Source organism: Sus scrofa, chromosome X (genome assembly GCF_054392235.1).
Source record: "Sus scrofa isolate SSC_HxYL_T2T_F1_AM1 chromosome X, Sscrofa_HxYL_maternal_Yorkshire_Landrace_v2.0, whole genome shotgun sequence".
Taxonomy (NCBI): domain Eukaryota; kingdom Metazoa; phylum Chordata; class Mammalia; order Artiodactyla; family Suidae; genus Sus; species Sus scrofa.
This window is the reverse complement of record NC_139401.1, coordinates 125,541,942-125,563,912: the sequence shown is the minus strand read 5'-3', so window position 1 is coordinate 125,563,912 and position 21,971 is coordinate 125,541,942. Positions and strand designations below refer to the sequence as shown.

General features: G+C 38.5%; 1 long non-coding RNA gene across 5 annotated transcripts in view; it reads right to left on the bottom strand.

The window, feature by feature from the left end:
* The window catches only part of LOC146394805 (uncharacterized), a 655,226-nt gene that overhangs the window by 614,134 nt on the left and 19,121 nt on the right, over positions 1-21,971 (bottom strand). For 3 of the 5 annotated variants that reach the window (XR_014835893.1, XR_014835894.1, XR_014835892.1), the window contains exon 1: positions 2,749-2,932. The exons of 1 other annotated variant lie outside the window; for it this stretch is intronic. This is a non-coding gene — a long non-coding RNA (uncharacterized LOC146394805). Of the gene's footprint in view, positions 1-2,640; positions 2,933-21,971 lie in introns of those variants that run through there. One more of the 5 variants, XR_014835891.1, reaches the window with a different exon arrangement.

Below are 21,971 nucleotides of genomic sequence, written 5' to 3'. Positions count from 1 at the left end.
AACTGATGCAGTTTATTGAACATAAATTATACCTGAATAAAGTAGTTATTTTTTAAGTCCACTTCAATAGTAGAGCAGAAATAACCCATTTTAGCAGGGTTCAGTGAATAGGTTTGTCTCCTTGCTGTTCGAATGCATATGGTAACTGCTTTGATGTAAACTTGCCTCAGGGCTCAGGATGCTTTAAACTAGAACCTAAAGCAAAATCATCTGGTTCAGTCTCTCAGAATACAGAGAATTAACTGAGACCAAATGAGATGAAAGATCTTCCCCAAAATCACAATTCCGGTCACTAGCAGAGCCAGGAAAATAATTTGGATTCCACAGTATCCAGTGCTTTCTGCCATAATACAGAAACTGCTCACAAAGTTTTGACTTACCCAATTGCATGGATACCAAGAAGTCACAGGCCAGAACAAATGGCCAACACTGCATTCCACCAATAAATGTCATTAGCAGTCATTTTTATACTATAACTCAGAAACAAATGGGCTTGAGAATTGCCTTTAGGAAACTGAAACATAACCGGTTCATAAATACAATAGTTGCTGTATATTCTATGTAATAGATAATTGTAGTTCTTATTCCAATGTGCTCAACTCCCAAGAGCCATGAGGGTAATTAAACCCATAACTCATACATATATCAATGGCACAACCAAGTATTCATCATGCAAATCTTGAAAATCAATTTTTAAAATTAGAAAATTAATTACTAAGGAAGTGTAAGTAATTAACAGCAAGAATTTGCCATTAAAATAGATTATTTTTCTATGTTGATATTATCAACACTGACAGTTATCACTTGGAACCCAGTCTTTTATAATATTACTTTGGACAAGAGGAATTTTCCTAGCAGCATTTCATACAGTCACTCCAGCTCTTCTATTTCATTTGTTGCAATACTTAAACCTAAGCCATATTTTCCTATAGTCTATTAAAGTATCTAATACTTTTTCTCAAGCTGAGGCAACTTTTGCAAACAACTTTAGGATACTTGATCATATATTTCCTTTAAAATAAAAATTAAAACATTTTCATGTAATAATCCTCCCTCAACCCCAATTTTTTTCTTTCTGTAGCAGTAACCCAAGCAGTGTTTCTCAAGGTAACAGATTTTATTTAAGCCAAATGTACTTCATCCTCACAAATTCAAAGCAGTATCTGCTACTTGTCATTGGATAGGTGGAAAATTAGCCCTGCCTTCGCATTCACAGAGCTTCCTCTTCCTATTTTTTGGGGTCTTACTGCTTCCCTGGTCATGGCTAAGTTTGGCTGGTAAGAAGCTGTGGTAACTTTCAGAGCAGACTTGACCGGGAAACATGTTACTACTAACCTTCTCAGAAGAGTTTCTGGAATGGTAAGCTTCGACTACAGCATTTCCCTTTTGGGAAAGAGTTAAGCCGCAAATGAGAAAAGAACTTATAAGAACGAACAATTTAACTACTTAGAAGTCACTCAGATTTCTTCCTCTAAATGATTCACTTGTCCACAATACCTGGGAAAGCACTCATTGACAACTACTCGTATGAAATATTTGCTTTACTACTGAGACTAAAACTACTGTTATTCCAAGGCCCAATCTATTTACATGGCTGGTTGAGGAAGTGTACGGGGAGCAGGGAAAGGTAGCATCTAATCAAAGGGCAAACATCTTCTTAGAAATGTTTTTGAAGGTGCACAATGTTCTCTTCCCAGGAACACTGCTGTTTTTTAACAGAGAAATAATTATGAACCTTTAAATGTAGCCAGAACATCCAGATAAGCGCCCCTGTTTCCAAAGCACAAGATAGAAGAGCTTGGCAAGGCAACACAACCCTGCTTTTGGTAATATTTTAAAACTGTATACAAATTTTCTATTTTTTTTCCAAAGGCATAAAGAATAGACAAAATATCAAGTCATTACATTTAGGTCCACTGGGCTGCCTTCTCTCTGCCCCACCTATGCCCACCATTCCCTGCAGAGAATATCTAGGGAAAGGGCAACACAAGGTTGAACTTGGGATAACCATTTGAGAGAGGATCCCATAAAATGAGAATCTGATAGTATTTGGTGCCGAAGCCAGACTCCTTCTCAGAAGATTTCATGCTCAGAGGAATGAAGGTGGGGCTCATTGAGAGTGGAATCACATATAGCAGAATTCCTGTAGAATATAAAATAGGCTACCTTATCTGAGGACCCAGAATAAGAGAACCCCTTCATTTTGGCCTCGGCGGTGTTATGATATATAAGCATGGAATTTCGCTAAAGATAGAAGTCCCTTGTTGTTTACTGTTTGACTGAAAGAAACCACGTTTAGTGGCTTCTCGGACAGCTGTGTCAAGCAGCAGAGTCACTGGAGTACAAGAAAGCAACTACAGCAACAGCAGGGAAGGCGGTCATATGGAGATTACAACAAGCTTCTAGAAAAAAAAAGACATGCCTTCTAGCCCTGAGTACCACTTATCAATTGCATCTTGAACCCCAACCTCTTGAGCTACAGAACCTGGCCTACACATATAGGCCTCAGGGTAACTATAAGATCAAACGAGATGATCCATGTATATAAAGACATTATAAAGAGCTTTATAAAGCTTTTTGTAAACTTTGTAAAGAGCTAGAGAATATATGTTAACACGATGATTGTATTATTAAACTTACCATGACTGGCAAAGACCATTGAGTTCCGGGGGGGGGGGAATAAGATGGACTCCAAGCGCTAAGGTAAGGTCAAACCCCTTCTTTTATACTTAGTCTAGTTTCACTTGCCTATAGGAAGCCATGTGCAGAGGCCTCATCCCAAACAGTCCAGATTAGAGTTCTCGGTGCAGCACTCCGGCTTCCAGCATTCCCTTTAGAGAAGCCCAGCAGGGAAGCGCCGTCCTGGCACCTCAGTTTGAAATGGCGGCGGTGGGCTGTGAGCAGAGCTGATGCGCGACCGGCACTTGCATCTGGGGCTGTGAGCAGCAATGTGCCAGCACCAGACTCGCGAGACCTCCAGGAGAACCCGCGAGACCTTCAGGAGAGCCCACGAGAACTCCAGGAAAACCCCGCGAGAATTCCACTCCTCCCTGCTGCCTGCCAAGAACCCTATAAATCAGCCCCGCCCCTGGCCTTTCGAGGAGAGCCAGTGCTCTAGAGTGGAAGCAGGTGCCTCTCCGTTCTTCCATCAGAGCATAAAGCTTTCCTTCGCTTTACTTGGGGCCTGGCTTGAAAGAGTTGGTAACATTATTGCATTAGTTCTTCTAGTTAATTTTTCTCTAATTCCCAATTAGATGTTATCAATAATTTTGCAAGATCTAAACAACATTTCTGAAGTGTGAATTTATTAAGCTGTGATATTCACCAACATTTATATTCCTATACTTTTTATTTCTATCTTTGATTTCCAACTAGAAAGACCCCTTTCTGAAAATATTCCTGGACTTCTGATACACTTAAGGAATTACGTTTTGGGCTCAGGTAAACAATGCTGAAGGCATAGTTCTTCAGTAAGACCCAGTGGTTCTCATCTCTCAGAGTTAGTAAGGTCCAGGAATCTGCATATTTAATGGGAACCCACTGCCAAGCCTTTTCGATGCAGGTAGTTCCTAACTAAACTTTAACATACTTATTTGCTGGTAAGAATTATTTAGAGTGCTTAATAAACATACAGATGACCAAGCCTCTTCCTGGAAAATCTGTTTTAGTAAGTTTGAGTTAGGGCTTAGGAATTTGTGTTTCGAATAGACACCCCCAAATGATTGTGATCGTGGACACAATGCTTTACACCACACCTTGAGAAACACTTGTAGAAAAACCATTGTTTATTCCAAAAGTGGGGGCAACTGTTTGGGACTCTTTTCAGCATTAACCTTTTCTAAACAAAGTCAGTATAATTATTTATTACTCTTTAATAGGTTGTTTAAGAAGAAATCATTTTCAGTGAAACACTTCTTGACCAATGAAAGATATTGTATATTTAACAGTGGGTGATATAAAAACTGAGATTAGATACTGTCATCAACTTTAGACAACTCTTTCTTATACCAGCATTTAACCTGATATTATCTTTCCTACCGCAGGTGGACTCGTTCTAATTTTTATTTATCCCATTATAAAAATCTCCTAATATCTGGTCTGATTAGCAATCACTGCTTCACATTTTACTTCAATTTAAATTAGAAACTTTGTGCCATTTCAAAGTTCGTAGTATTTTTTTTTAATGAATCAGGTATGAAGAAGTGTCAAACAATAAGAATCTCTTTAAGTGCTGCATGCTGGGTGATAGAGAAATCTATAAAAAGAAATTCAGCTGCTTCCAGCAGAGGAGGTGGAACTGTTGAAGGGAACTGTAACTCTGAGTCATAGAATGTCTAAATATATATTTTGTGCTACAGGAGAATGAAATGTCTTTCTGAATGGTATGAAAAGACTCCAATTGGCATAAAAAGACAGTGTATGCTGTAGGTGCATGGCTCCAACAACTCTTTAAAGCATATGAGAATAAAAGTATTATATGAAAGTCTCTAAACAGTTCTGTTTTGTGGATGCCTTCTCAAAAGCCATCATTCCCTTCGGTGTTTATTGCTTTTACCAAACCTTCCTACACCTCTGCAGGATCAGTGAACTATCCTTGACCATGTGATTAACAGAGGTTGTTTCAGATATTTTCTGCACCAGAGGGGTAGCTAAATCAGATAGGAAAAGTCACAGCCAGGAGAAAAATTGTGAAACTTCAGTGGGCACTACAGGTCTTACTCTTATCTCTAGAGATAGTACTGATTTCTAAAAAACTGGAGGTTGTAAATAGGTCAGCTGACAGATAACAAGTGATAGGCTAGCTCCTGCAGCAAATCATGGCTCAGCCTAACATTTTAACCCTATACTCCCTTAATATGTATCTTATATTATTCTGTCCTATTATGAAAGTAACACGTGAGCATTATAGGAAAAGAGAGAAAACTGGGAAGAAAAGAACACCACAGCAATCATTTACTTTAGACACACTGCTAAAAAATAACTGTGTTCAGTGAAGTGACATGGGAAAGATCCAGCACATTCTGAGAGTTGGAGGAAGAAATGTATATTGAGAGGCAGCCTGAAGGGATAAAGAAAGTACGTGTTCTTATCCATGTATTTCTCTTTTCAACTTCCCTGCTCACTCAACCTTTCCTGCCTTTATTCCCAGCCCCCAGGCCTTCTGCTACATTCTTTGGAACTCCTAGTCTGTGTTCAGCAAGGTCCTCTAAATCCTCAGCTGATGCCTCCCCAGCATTAATGTGTATTTGAATCACCTGGAAATCTTGTTCAAATGCAAATTCTGATGTAGAATGGGCCTGAAATTCCTCCCTTCTTACAAGCTCCTAGCTGACAATGATGTCTGTCAGTGGGACAAATTTTGAGTAGAAAGTCCTAAACCACTTGATTGATCATTTCCTCACATAAATGTCATTTGAATCTAGCTGTCCTCTAAAGATAACGCCTGCTCTTCAGTCCACTAAGTGGGGACAATTTTGTCCCTCACACCCTACTTACCACTTTTAAAGTGCCACTTTAAGACAATTATTTTCATCTACTTTTTGTGAGAAAAAATAAAATCCAGTTCTTTTGGGGTTCATGACATCCAGTTATGCGATACCCTCTCTCTCTTTATGGCAATCATTCACCAACTCCTTGTCACTCTTCCTCATTGATTGAAGACACTGACACATAGCATGTGTGACAGGACTACACACAATGAGGAATTTTATAAGAATAGCTGAGAGTTGCTGAAGAAATTCACGAAATCTCCCTATCAGATTTACATATAGTTATAAATTTCTAGTCACTATGTAAGAGCCAAATAGCCATTTGCCGAAATTCGTTCTTCCATTTTCAGTACACGGACTAAGAGAAAAGCAGCTCTGACATCAGAGAGCTGGCAGGTGCTATCACAAGGTCTGAGTGTTGTTAGGAGCTGGCCTGACACTCAAGAGCAAGGACTTCACACTCTCCTATTGAACAGGAACAGTTTCATAGAACATTAACATCAAACAAGGCTAATCTGTGACCATGATGGGTCAAGACAAATATATAGTCAATAATCACATGTGAACACAGATAAAAAGTAAATGTTTTGCAAACACAAAAACAACCAAACATCCCTAACTTGGCTAATGTAACTGATGCTTCTGTACCAATTACAGCTTTAGTTTGAGTTAGTTTTCATTGTTCCCAGACATAATTTACTGTGATACCCAATCATAAAGTTACCCCTATTTCCTCACAGCACTCAATTTAGAGCAAAGCCCTGCTTTCTTAAACTCTCCCCCAAATCACCTAACTCAATACCATAGTCTACATAAGCCAGATCTAAGACCATCTTCTTGAGAAGCCCTAGGGTTCCCCAGAATGCATGTTCTCCCCTCTCAAATGAAAACAAACCCAATTTTTTCAACTTATCTTACATTATACACCAAAATCAACTCAAAATGTATTAAAGAGTTAAGAAGTTAAAGAGTCAAGTACTCCTAAGAAGAAAATACAGGGAAGAATCTTCATGACCTTGGTTTTGCCAGTGATTTCTTGAATGTGACACCAAAAGTACAGGCAAAAAAAAGCAAAAGTAGAAAACTGAGATTGAATCAAACGAATAAGATTCTTCACAGCAAAGGAAACAATCAACAAAGTGAAAAGTCAACCTACAGAATGGAAAAAAAATTTTCAAAACATATATCTGGTAAGGGGCTCACATGCAAAATATAAAAGGAACTCATACAATTCAACAGCAAAACAAAAAAATTTTTTTAATGATTTTAAAATGGGCATTTTTTCCAAATAAGACATACGGATGGCCAACAGACACAGGAAAAAATGCTCAACATCACTAATCATCAGAAAAATGCAAATCAAAACCACAATGAGGCGTTCCCATCGTGGCTCAGTAGTTAACGAATCCGACTAGGAACCATGAGGTTGTGGGTTCGATCCCTGGCCTCACTCAGTGGGTTGAGGATCCAGCATTGCCATGAGCTGTGGTGTAGGTCGCAGATGCGGCTTGGATCCTGTGTTGCTGTGGCTCTGGCGTAGGTCTGCAGCTACAGCTCCGATTAGACCCCTGGCCTGGGAACCTCCATATGCCATGGGTGCGGCCCTAGAAAAGACAAAAAAAAAAAAAAAAAAAAAAAACCACTTCACACCTATTAGAATGGCTATTATCAAAAGATAAGAAATAACAAATGTTGGCAAGCATGTAGAGAAAAGGGAGCCCTTGTGCACTATTTCTGAGAATGTAAATTGGTGCATGCACTATGGAAAACCATATGGATGTTCCTTAAAAAATTAAAAATGGAACTACCATGTGATCCAGCAACCCCACTTCTGTGTATATATCCTAAGGAAATGAAATTAGCATCTTGAGTTATCTGCTCTCCTGTGTTTATTTCAGCATTATTCACCATTGTCAAGATAAGGAAACAACCTAAATGTCTGTGATAACAGGGTTGAACCAGGAGGACATTATGCTAAGTGGAATAAACCAGATACAGAAAGACAAATACTATATGATGGCACTTATATGTGGAATCCGAAAACTCGACGACATAAAATGGTGGTTGCAGCGGCTGGAGGTGGTGGAAATGGGAAAATATTAATCAAAGGTACAAACTCTGTTATAAGTTCTGGGGGTCTAATGTATACATGACTATAGTTAATACTACATTGTAGGAGTTCCCGTCATGGCGCAGTGGTTAACGAATGGGACTAGGAACCATGAGGTTGCAGGTTCGGTCCCTGCCCTTGCTCAGTGGGTTAACGATCTGGCGTGAGCTGTGGTGTAGGCTGCAGACGCGGCTCGGATCCCGCGTTGCTGTGGCTCTGGCGTAAGCTGGTGGCTACGGCTCCGATTAGACCCCTAGCCTGGGAACCTCCAAATACCTCGGGAGTGGCCCAAGAAATAGCAAAAAAAGACAATAAATAAATAAATAAAATACTACATTGTACAATCAAAATTTGCAAATTGAGTAAATCTTGTGTTCTTACTGCACACACACAGAAAAACTGGTAACTATGTGAGGTGATTGGATGTGTTAATTAGTTTAAGTGTGGTCATTTTATAATGTGTATATATATCAAACCGTACACTTTATGTAAAATTTTTTACTTGTCAACTGTGCCTCAGTAAGGCAGGAAAAATACAAATAATAAAATTTATAAAAGGAAACAAAGGAGACTGTTTTTATGACCATGAGTAGAGGATTTGTTGAAACACACATACCATAAAATAGAACATTGAAAAATTCAACTACCTTAGTGTTGATAACTTCTAGTCATTAAAACAGCCATGATAAGGAAAGCAAAGAAGTAGGAAATAAACTGAAAAAAATCTTTATTTGTATCCAAACATATAAAGAACTGCGAAATCAATGACACGAATTTAAAAAATTTTTAAATGAGTAGAAACCACAAAAGATATTCCACAAAAGAGTGAACATGTCCAATAATCCTGAAAACCACTGAATTTCACTTCTTTATTAGTAACCATAGAAATGCAAACTAAGGAGTTCCCATTTGGCCCAGCAGGTTAAGCATCCGGCATTGTCACTGCATCAGCTCAGGTCACTGTAGTGGCATGGGTTTGATCCCTGGCCCAGGAACTTCCACATGCCACAGATATGTCCCCCCTAAAAAAAAGCAAACTAAGCTTAAAATAAGATAGTATCTTATCCGCTCAATATGAACAAAAATTTAAGAGTCTGACAATATCAACAGCAGGTGAAGATGGAAAACAATGACATTATTTTACAAAGCTAAACATGGTCACAGACTATGATCCAGCACTTCTATTCCTAAATATACACCCTAGAAACTCTTCAGCAATTAAACTAAGAAACATGTATAAGAAGATTCATAGCTACAAAAAACGTGTAAACCTTAGGTTGTAATGGTCATCGTACAATATAAATATAATAAAATTCACTGAGTTAAAAAAAACAAAAACAAAAAAATAATAAAATAAATAAAGGTGTTGGCCATCCTCTACATCTAAAATTGGGTAGTAGGTTCAGAGGTACTCATTATTCATATCATTGTTATTATTCCCAACTTACATATAAGTTACATATATTTTTAGATACATATATAAAATTAAGATGAAAAAGTATATGTGCATAATGTGCATAATTGTCTAGCTATCTAGCTCCTTATTTCCAGCTTCATCTCATTACTCCTCCCTATTTACTACATACTAGCCCTCCTAGCTTTCTTTCATGTCTTGAAAGAGACAAGCTCTTTTCCACCTCAGAGCTCTTTTCTCCCTGTGCATGAAAAACTTTTCCCCACCATCCACCCACATCGTGTTTAGATTTCAATTTAAAGTATTTTTTTCTTAAAGAAGTTTTATCTTGCTTGATCATTCCCTTCTATCCCCACTTTGGGAGTAATATTAAGTCCTTTGTTATTCTCTCTCATTATGTAGAACTTATGTATTTATGTAATAATTTCTTCAACGTTTTTCTCCTCCACCAGACTTAAGCTCTATGAGGAGAGCAGCCACGATAATTTTTGTTCACCTTTGTGCTCACCAGCATGGAGAACTATATTCCATCTAGAATAGGCAACCCCCCAAATTTTGTCAAATAAATAAGAAAATGAATAGAAGAATTAATGAATATGAATAAATAGCAGGAAAAAATACTTTCAAGATGGGAAAAATACAGAATCATAAAGTCATTACATATGTGTATGTGTGTGTATGTGTATATATATGTGTGTATATTAGTGATGCTAAATAATGTCTATATATATATATTTTTAGTGATGCTAAAAGATGTGTATATATATATCATCACTAAAATGACTATTAAATGATAAAGTATAAGGAAAATGATTACAGAAGGACTGAGATGTGAGAAAATACAGTGCGAAATTGCTAAACAAGAGCTCATTCTAAATGCACATTACATAAAATAATAGAAATGATTAAAGTCATAGTGCAAAATAAAGGATAGACCAGAAATACAAAATACTGGTAAACAATGGTATAAAATTTTATATATACAAAACTAAAAAGGGAGAATATGGACCTGATTTGACCAATATGGCAAAGTCATTAATCTTTCTGAGCTCTAGTTTACTTATCTGTAAGCACTCAATAAATGTTTGTTGAAAAAAAAATAACCTGTCAAATAGGGCAACCCATCCTTTCCAGGTCTAATGTTCTATGCCTTCTTAAATGAGAATTAAATCATTGGAAATTCTTGTCTCTTGGACAGTCTGCTTCAAGATTCTCAAATTGTTTTTATAGTAAAAATGATTTTCCAATATTGATTTCTCAAAGAATATAAAATCAGATAAAAGACCCCATGAGAGGAAAAATGTAGAAAAATATCAGCATTAGAAAATGAAAAACATAGTGGGTAACAGAGCATCACATCTTTCAAAATTAAAAACTGTCCACACTTTAGAATCATTTTTCCGTTTTTAAGGAATCATCAAATTCTTCCCTTAATGAAGAGTGGTACTCCCTGATTGTTACACCTACCTCACTGCCACTCGCAATCATTCTTCTCCCACTTTATTTCCTGTGGCCGGACACTAAGCAGCATATTACCAGGACGGAAGCCTCGAAATGCTTTGTGAGCTCACGTACCCTATTCTAAGTCAAGGGTACCTCCCAAGCCATGGTCATCTTTCATAATTACCGTCCGTCCGGACCAATCTGTCAGGAGCACCACTGTTTACTTCCAAGACAGCACTAGCCTCGACAGAAATACCCAACTTTTGGTTTTGCATATTTTACTTACTGTTCTCTGTGGTTAAAGACTATTATACGATTACAGTGTCTGACAAATATAACCCAGCAGGTATCATGACACCACTTGGAAATGAACATTTTTGAAGGATTTATGTCATAAGAAAACACACTAACAAATACAGCTGAACAGATGGATCCTGATCAGATTCAGAAAGGGTGAACACAGCAAGTAGTGAAGATTGATACCTACCTACAAAGCAACAATCTGGGCTCAGAGAACAGCAGGCTGCCATAGATATATGGCATATTTATTGAAGCATTAAAAGAGTTTCGCAGTCCTCCTAATTATTATACCTACCTGTGGTTACATACAGCAAGTCTACAGTGAGTTTTCCACTGATTTATTTAACTCTTAAATACCATAAACTCCTAAGCAATACCTATGTTCGTGCAGAAGCAATAAATTTTCTACTAGGCTATTAAGCATTGTTTGCACTTTAGAAATGTCAGTGATATTTGCAGTTCTAAACACTGTGTTTCATGCCATTTCAAAGGTGCAGTTGTTAGAGCCAAAAATATTCATGTTTTAAAAGCCTCTCTCATATAAATGGCTCAGGGTCAAAAGACATGAAAAATCTCTGTTTCATTTTAAGTCTGCTCAAATGCATTATATAAAAGAATGTCAGGGAGAAAATAAATCCTGGAAGATTCGCCTGCTTTGCAAAATGAAAGGAACGCTTAGATTCATCTCAATTCCCATTTACAGTTCGTAAAAGTGTTTCTCAACTAACAAGTTTTAACACATCAGTAAAATCACTCCATTCAATCTATTTTGCTAAACACTGAAGATAACATTGTTTTTGATTGATAGCAACAGGAAAATAGCCTGTTACCTGGAAAAGATGTCACATTTTGTGTATGGTAAGACATGCCCCCACCTCCTAAATTTCATACCTTTCATTTGCATCCCATGACCTTTAAAGAACTTAGTGAAAATTAAAGCTGGTCAGCAAGTTCATGGATCCAATGTGATCACCAGAAGCCCACCGCCCAACCTCATACATTCAAGAGATGCCAAGTTACTGGAGCCTAGAATCCCGTTAATGTTTACCATATTTCATTAACCAAAATAATTCAAAACAATGATCCATTCATTCAATATTTTTCGAGTAGCTGCTATGTCAAATATAGTGTTAGGTACTGGAGAGAGAGCTATGAAGAAACCAGAAGGCCCCCCAAAACTTCCTCTTAGGCTACCATTTGCTGCAAAGAAGACAGGGAAAGTGACATTTGGGGTTTCCCATCTTCTCTCATGGGAGACTGGCAAGGGAGATGGATTAAGAATGGCAACTTGAGTAGACAGCCTTCAGTTTCTGCCACTACTAGTCTGGTTCTTGATACAGGAAATATACCAGGACTCCCTGGACTGTGCCTGAGATGGTCTGTGGGGGGAGTGACTAGGTTCCATCACTGAATTTTCGATGTTTAAGAGGAAACTTTTGTGCGTGGAAAACACTATTTGCAGTTACTTGGTCTTATATTAATTTATTAAATTTACAAAATAAAAAATAGTTTGCTCTTGGCCTTTAAATTCAATTTAAAAATCGTAGTCTGATAAATGGAGCATATTTTGTGAATCACTTGCAAGACAGCCTTCAATTAATGTTACATCAATTCAGGCTCAACAGACTAAATTCTGCTTAATCCTAATTGTAAACTTGGTTACCTCAAGTTTCATCAACATTTCAAAGTGCATATGTAAGTCTAATATATCCGCTTTTCTTTTTAAGCACTTCAAATACCTGACTAGTGTACTTATGACCCCAACAATCCAAATCTTACTACTTATTGAACAACTCATACATTTACAAGTCAGACTTGTAAATATAAAGAACACCAAATTATCTTAAACATTCTAGTACAGTAAAAAATAAATGGAGTCAAAATGTCTTATATACTTCAATAAAAATCACAAATTAATGAAATTTTTCAATTGGAATCTATTCCAACTGTCACTCTAAAACATGCCACGTTCTCCTCAACATCACAAGCAAATTCAGTACCAACTGCACACACATTATTCTGAAGGTCACATGGTGGTATTAACACTATGGGTTTGATTTACTTCACTATCTCTATATTTTATTGCAAACCTCCCTAAGATTTTAAAGACACTTAGTCCTAAGGGGAGTAGTGTATTCTCTCAGTCCAGGCAAGCTGAGCTTGCCATGGCAAGTGAACTAAGCTCTCTTATGGTCCAGAGTTGTAAGAATGGGGTGGAGTAACAGAGGCAACAACATTCCAGGGAGATTCTATTTGTATGTAGATGTATAAATAGGACTTTTTAAAAAATCACTATGGTGTCAAGGAGCTCTAGATCCATATCCTTTCAGCTGGAGCTGGTTTCTTAAAAGTTCAAGTTACACCCTTACATCATTCTTTCATCTACATTAACAAATTTGAATAGATAAAAGTCTTCAAACTGCCTCATCCCCAAGTTCACGGCTACATTCCTTGAATGAATTGCTACCATCTGAGTTAATTCAGAATTATTTTTGTCCGTTTTCATCATTCTTACAGTGCAATGACATCTGATTGTATCCTGCAAACCTCTCACACAGTTGGCTCCATGGTCTAAACTGCATATGACAATTCTCACATTGGCACATGGTCACTATACATCTTCTCCTGATTCCAGGGAAGAGGTCTCAGGTCCTGGGGTGGCAGAGATGTTCTTTCATCATAGCCCTGGGGCACTAGGCATGTTCACTAGCTCTCTCTGCCAACCTTCTGCCTCAATGGGTACCCATGGAAACTGAAGCTGCTCAAGTTGCATGAGTGTTTCTAAATCCTTTTTTTCCCTATGTTACCACGAGTGTGACATCATTTGTACTTTGTCACACCAGGATGGTATTCTCTCCAAGGCTCATGCATCTCTCCTTCCCCAGTCCCAGCTCTGTGAAGAGTGGCTTCCCACTCTAAAACTGTCCTACTTTCCTCAGCTTAATGGGATTTTCTGGTGAGCGGGAAGGGGTAAGGCGAATAGGCTGTCCCTGTGTGTGTCTGAATCTTGCTGCATTACACTTGAACTCTTGATTTTTGAACTTAGAGGCAGGACAATTGAGATCCTTTGTTTCCCTGGGCCAATATGTCAACTTCCTCCTGGGTTAATTTTAACTCCATTTCTCACAGCTGAAATCAGGGAGGTCACATGGGAGAAGAGAAAGACTTATCAGTTAAAGACAGAAATAATTATTTGGCCAGCCAAGGTATCTTATCTGGGGGATGGAAAAATCTCTGTTACCTTCTCTTTTGAATGAGCCTGTGCTTTAACAGCTACAGCAGATACAAGGGAATCTTACAGGCTAGAATGAGAGTAGCTTGCAGATTTATTGGAACCAAGGCCAACAGCTTCTCTAAATGTGACTGATACCTATTCTTCCTGGAGCTCTCCATTCAAATGTCACTTCATTGAGAAGGTCTTCTCTGACCTCTTATGCCAGGCAAGGCCTCCCTATTACATACTCTCAAAGGAATCTTGTTTCCATATTAGCATGAATCTTATTTAACCTTTTGGTTTAATGTTTACTTTAACCAGCAGACTGTGAGCTTTGTGGGTGCTGAGACCTTGCTCCTCTTCTTCATAGCTCTCTCTCCAGTGCTGCATTTGGACTGAGCAACTGTACAAAAAATACTGAATGAATGAATCACTGTTTTGAATTTTAATGAAATACAGTCAACATAAACAAGAGGCTCAGCTCCAATGACTGGGCATCTCTCGAATGCCTGAGTTCGGGCAGTAGGGCTTCTAGTCACCACACTGGATTCTTGGACTTGGTAACCAGCTTTAATTTTCACTGAGTTTTTTTTTTTTTCCCTAGGGCCACGCCCGCAGCATATGGAGGTTCCCAGGCTAGGGTTCAAATTGGAGCTGTAGCCGCTGGCCTACACCACAGCCACAGCAACGCGAGATCCAAGCCACGACTGCAACCTACACCACAGCTCACGGCAAGGCCGGATCCTTAACCTACTGGGCAAGGCCAGGGATTGAACCCACAACCTCATGGTTCCTAGTTGGGTTCATTAACCACTGAGCCATGACAGGAACTCCCTCACTGAGTTCTTTAAACATTGTGAGATGTAATGAAATTCATGCTTGTAGAGCCATATAGCAGCTGCAGAAAGCCAAGTCCTCAAAGCTTGATCACCATGCTCGGGGGGTAAAAATAAACTGCAAGGAGATGGAGGAGATAGAAAATGAGAGATGTTTTAAATCTGAATGTTGGCTGAATTGCTAATTTGTATTAACTAAGACCTCACAGATTTGGACTGAATTTACCTCGAGCAACTAGATTAAGATTTTTATTGCTGTTGTTATGGTTATGGTTGATATCTTCTACTGCTATAAAGTAGACTAGGCACTTGAGAAAGAAAATGAATGCACAACAGAAAAATGAAATAAGTTACGTTTTTGCATATTTGAGTCTGTGACTAGGAAATTCACACATCTATATTGCCTCTATAGCAGCTCAAATCTTAGAAGGCTATCTAGCATCAGACAGGAGAGAACTAGCAGGTGATTATCCCACATTAAATTAACCCCACATAATTTTTTTTTTTTTGTCTCTTCTAGGGCTGCTCCCTCGGCATATGGAGGGTCCCAGGCCAGGGGTCCGATCAGAGCTGCAGCTACCAGCCTACCCCACAGCCACAGCAACACGGGATCCGAGCCGCATCTGCGACCTACACCACAGCTCACAGCAATGCTGGATCCTCAACCCACTGAGCAAGGCCAGGGATCGAACCTACAACCTCATGGTTCCTGGTCAGATTCATTAACCACTGCGCCACGACGGGAACTCCAACCCCACATAAGTTAATCCCAATCATCCCACATTAAATTAACACATATATTGATTTCCTACTATATGTCTGTTTTTTGTTTTTTTGTTTTTTTTTTTTTTTGCTTTTTAGGGCTGTACTCGTGGCATATGGAGGTCCCCAGGCTAGGGGTCCAATTGGAGCTACAGCTGTTGGCCTACACCACAACCATAGCAACACAGGATCTGAGCAACGCTGGATCCTTAACCCATTGAGCGAGGCCAGGGATCTAACCTGCAACCTTATGGTTCCTAGTCGGATTTGTTAACCACTGAGCCATGATGGGAACTCTGCATTCTCTAATTTAAATACCTTCTAATATTTAAAGTAATCAGTTGACTTTTTGCAAGCTTGGGTGATATAAACCACAAGACCTGAGCATAAATGGGAACTAGAAGCTTCCCAAGGCTATCGGAAGGCTGAAAGTTGTGGGGAAAAAAAAAAAAAAAAAAAACCTCGAGCACTGGTCCAAAAAGATGAAAAATAGATATTCTCATTCCTCTCTTTTCCGCTCTGGAACAGTAAAGGTTTTATCTCTTTCCATATTGATCTTGACTATGACTTATTAAATGCCTGAAGAGAAGGTGAAATGTTGAAATGTTGCCTTTTTTCATGATCCAGCTGAACCCAATGAACTTTTTTGCGTATGTTCTGTGACACACACTTGGAATATAAGAAAAGCACTATTAGATAGAAAAGGTACTTCCAGATGTTATGGGGTGGTTGAGAAGTCAACTCCACCAAGTCTGATTTATAAAAAGGGAGAAGAAGATAGAAGGCCAATGAGGCCTTATTGTTTTTAAATTTGGTTGAAATGAAATATCATCATCAATATCATCAACTAAGAGAGGAAGCATGAAAGCTTATCTATTGATTTTGCTTTGGCTTTACAAGTAAATTGCACACTCTCATTCGCCTAAGCATTCTAAAACTACGGAATAAGCAAAATGGAATATAAAGCATTTTACATTTGAATTCAGTTCATTCATTAACTTTGATAAAAGCACACTGTATTTTCATTTCTGCCAGAAATTTATTCCAGAGCAGGTCCATAAATAGAGTCAATGGAGCAATGAATGAATGCAGACCATTGTAAAAAAATAAAGCCATGGCTATTTCCAATTGCTGCTAAGCATTTTATACAGCCTGACATGGGTTAAGTCACATTTCAATCATTAATTTAATTGAACGTCTCCTTACTAGACATCCCTTCTGGCCGAAGCTGCTCATCTTTTGTAGGAACTCACTCCACTCCATCCATGCCTCTATCCACTCCCCAAATACAGATGATGTACCTTCTCTTCTGTAGGAATGGAGGTTGCCCTGCCTTCTGCTGCACAGCCTCATATATGCAGCAAACTAACTTTCAGTCAAGCCACATGAACAGATCCTGGAGGTGACTATCAGTATCCATAAGCCCTCAGCAGAGAGATGCGCCCTCTGGGGGGAAAAAATCTTTTTAGTAAACAGACCTTTTCAACCCACTTGTAATACTTTTCCCTATATCATTTTATTTTCAAACCACTTTTTAGTATTTTAAAGTACAGATCAAATGTATGGCAAAGTTCCCTGGTAGCCTAGCAGTTAAGGATCCAGCATGTTCATGGCTGTAGCTTGAGTCACTGCTGTGGCACGGGTTCAACCCCTGGCCAGGGAACTTCTGCATGGCATGGGTGCAGACCAAAAAAAATGCATGGCGAAACTTATCTTTTACTCTATCCTAGAGAATAAAAGGGATAAAGTGGGGGAGAACATGCTAATATTAAACATACATTAGTATGCAGATGGAAATATAGATATATTTCACATAATACATATGTATCTGTATACATATATAGGGATAGTCTGAGCAAAATGAATAACTAAGGTACCTGTCTTTAGTACTTTATATCCCATAAACCTTTCATGGATATTATTCATTCATTCGTGTATTCAAAAACATGTGTTGTACCCTTCTATGTCAGACACATAAGAAAATAACATTCAAAGATCCCTATCTTTGTAAAGTACAGCAGTCCCAGTTTATACCTGCTATCCTCGTGTCATTTAATAGCACTCATATCCACTCTCTAAGATTTTTTGGTAAAAAATTTTATGGGCACTGTATAAACAAGTAAAATATTATTATATTAAATGAAGAATAGTGCTACAGAAAAGAAAAAGGGAAAAGTGGAGCATAGAAGGAGGTCTGAGATGTGAGGCAGGTGGTTGCCATTTTAAATACGATGGTCAGAGACTTCATTGAGACAGACCTGCGGGAAGTGTGGCTGTTAGCCATGTAGCTCTCTGCCCGAATAGTGTTCCTAGAAGAGGCAAGAGCAAGCAGAAACCTCTAGGTTGAGATCCTGCCTAGGTGGCTAAGGAATAACAAGAAAACTAGTGAGGCTGGAGCAGAGGGAATGAGGGCACTAGATGAAGAGGTGAGACCAGAGTGGTTAATGTAGGTGAGCAGATCGTGAATGGATATGTAGGCCAATATTAGGAATTTGGTTTTAATTACAAGTGAATTAATGAGCCACTGGAGGATACGGAACAGAATAGTAAGTCCCTAAGATCCGCCTTGCTTTTAGCAGAATCATCCTTGTTGCTCCATTTGGAATTGAGTTGGCAGGTGGGGTGGCAAGGGTAGAACCAGGAGACCAGTTGGGCTGCTACTGCAACAATCCAGGAGAGAAATACAGGTGGTTGGACCAGTGAAGACAGTGAGACACAGATGGATGCTGGGTATTTCAAAGGTAAGGACATTGTAATTGGATATTCACAACAACTCTGAGAGGTAGACAAGAAAGAATTATGCCATTCTTACACATGAATAAACTGGAACTCAGGTTGTAGCCTGCCTAAGTTTATACAACTAATTGAATGGAAGAAGGAGCGTAGAACCTAAATCTCCTATTAGCCTTTGTATATGTGACTGTACGGTAAGCATGTGCTTTCCTTATATCAGGTCCCAAAGGAGTATTCTCCAGCATAAAAAAGGTGAGAACACCTTTATCAGCATCAGCTTGGGGCTCTATCCAGTTCACATGTTAAGGATCATGTCCATTCTCAGATGGGACTATTTTGACTGAAATGATTAAGTGACTTGTGTGTGTATGGAATGGTTTAATATCCTCTAAAGGAACAACAGTAACATATAATGGAAACAGGAAAGGAACAGATAGACCTGGGTTTATATTGTACCTGACGTGTATAAGCTGTGAATTTAGCACAAGTTACCTAGTACATGCATCTTGAAGTTGTTGGGCTCATTAGAATCTAAAAAACACACAAGATATGTTTTCATAGGCTGATCCCACTGCCCAAAATTCTCCCCCAGATATTTATCTAACTGAATCCTATTTGTTCCAATGGCATCTCCTCAGAAAGGGCTTCCCTGACCACCCAGCTCCATTTTCTTCAGAGCACTTATTACTATAGGAAATTAAATTTATATAGAGTTATGCATTTGTAATCTCAGACCAACTAGAAAGTAAATCCCATGGGTGCAGGAATGTTGTTTTCCATAATTATATCCCCAGTACCTAGAACAGTGCCTTGTCCACAGTGGTTCCCTCAGAATAGCTGACGAAGAAATGAGTCTCGTGTCCCTCTACCACTTCCTCGGTCATTGAGAGACATGGGTTTACTTTCAATGTTCTGGGCTCTTTCTCATTGCAACGGCTTTGCATCTAGAGTTCTCTGCCTGGAACACACCTCCTCCTCTTTGTCTAATGAACCTCTATTCATTTCTCCAATCTTGGCCAAAATGGGCAGTTCCTTGGGGTAGGCTTCCCTGCTCCTGGACTAGATCAGTTTTCCCTATTAGAAGCTCTAAGAGCACAATGTACTTTTCCTTTAAAGCATTTGCCACAGTTCTTAATTATTTATTTACTTGGGTAATTAATTATTTAAGATCTTTCCCCTCCACTGGAATGTAATCTCTATGAGTTCACAGCTGTCTCTATCCAGTACCTAACACATAATCAACATTCAATAAGTATATGCTAAGTGGATAAAAGAAGCAATGCATGCATGTGAAGAAAATGCAGAACATACTACAGGGCCTTTGCATGTTTCTTAAAAACAACAAAAAAATGGATTTGGAGGAAAAAAGAATCTATTTCACGAAAAATATAAATTGTGGACATGCTTCCCCTTGCATAAGCAGGAAGGATTCACTGACAAGAAGGAAGAGGTGTTCCAGTCACTTGAATAAGTAGGTTATTTCAGAATATTGTCCAATGGGCACACAAGCGATTTCCCGAAACTGTTTTCCCTGTTGATCCTCTCCTCTTTCAAAAAATTCACCAAGAGGGCTTGCGCTCTCTAAGTAACTTCCTAGAAACAAGTATGTGGCTCATTGACTCCTACTCTGAAAACTGTTCCAATTTCATTGTGAGGCTGCAGAGTGAATAGCTAACTAGATAGCTATGCCTCCAGCACAAGAACAAACTCCATTAAGAACTGGAATCCTTGAGACATGGGTCTTCTGTACGGTGCCTTCTACACTTCAGTAGGAGAGGTTATGAGGAACTACATAGTTCACTTGACATTTATATGTACACTTGACATTTGTAAGTATACTTGACATTTAAGATTAAAACCAGGCCCTTGGTGCTAAACTGACTTAAAAATGAGAGACACTCAGAGAGAGGAGCAGTTTTCTTCAGTAAGGAGAGAGTCAACACTATCAAACTTTATAATCTAAATGCTTCTTTTCTTTAGCCAAAAAAGAAAGACCTCAGTGTTTGCTGGAATCTGAACTCCATGGCTAAGGGTAACGGAGGCAACATATATCCATTTAGTCTTGGTTAGGTAATTTGTTGCCCTTTGTTAGAGAGTAAAATTTGATATTTATTGAATAAGTCATACCTATATGTACATAAGTCACACCGAATCATTGTATTTTCTTCAAGCATTCCAGGCCCCCTGAGCTATGACCACCCAATCCCCAATTTTTTCCTCTCTCCCACAGTCCTATGGTATGTTAGCACAGTAGAGGACATCAGGGAGACAAAATAAAAAGTTTAAGAAGTCAGGATCATGGAAAATGTAGAGAAGACAATGGTTTGGACAGCTGTAACCATCTCGCAAGGCTGGATAACTGACCTTTATTATTCTGGTTTTTACAGCACATTAACAAAATTGAGCTAATCAATTTTCTGGTCCCTTAGACTTGGAGTGAACAAATTATAATCTACTCACAGGCCAAATCTGGCCCCCCCAGATGTTTTTGTCAATAAAGTTTTTGGAACACAGCCATGTCCGTTCATTTAGTCCATAGTTAGTTGCTTTTATGATACAGAGTTGAGTAGCTGCACCAGAGATCATCTGTTCCACAAAGCTTAAAATATTTACTATCTGGCTCTTTACAGAGAAGGTTTACTGACACTCATCTTAAGACTACGACAATTGAAAAAATATGGACAACTTTAAATGGTAAATTGCATTAAAAAATGAAATATAGTAATGTCTTCTCTATGTTGTTTGGTCTTTCAACAACAAAAGTCTTTAACATTTAAGCAATAAGTTGTTTTTATTTTTGCTTTAAATCATTATAAAATTTAGCCAGATTGCCTTCACTCCACTCTAAAATGTCTTAAACATTAAGCAGAAGATACTGAGCATAATTTAATAACATAGTATAACAGAAAAAGCCTGAGCTTTGGAGACCCACCAGAGACTTGACAGGACTTCTGCTAATTCCTTTAACAAAGAGCCCAGTAGACATTTCAATAATGATGTGTGAGTTCCAAGCCCTGTCGGATATTTCCTTTTTGTACCCCTCTATTTTGAACAACTGCTATGTGCCCAAGAACTTTTCAGCCATGTGTCCTTCCGGCAAAAGGAAAAATTGGGGTCACGTCCTCCATTTGGTGGCAATTTGCTCACCTAACCTGCTGACCTTTCTTCATGTTCTCCATGCTCACCAGCACTATTTGAATCTATATCAAACTTTCTGGCTGCTAATAAAAGCCAATCAACATCAAAACCAGAAATATGGCCTCTCCTGTGAGCAACAGTAAGCCAGAAACAGAAGTTGCAGGAGACACTACAAAGAACTGAATAGTGATTATAAACTGATAGTAGAATTTATACCGATTGACTTAACAATCTTTGGTAATGACTCTACAACAATGAAACATCTACAGTGTCGCTATTTACTGTAGGAATTGGAAGGGTCATAAATAAGATAGAGTTTTGACTCACTGAACTTTTGTAAATGATGAAAATGAGATTATTCACTTCAGCAACAAAAAAGGGATACTTTACTCCTAGATTTCCTGAAATAGTTTGAATTAATGACCCTGGCACCTTTGAAAAGACTTTCTGATTTCGCTCTCCTGTTGTGTTTCTTTTCTCAGCTGCCTTTGGGGAGAGGAGAATAGCGCAGATTTAGGTAAGGGTGCATCTC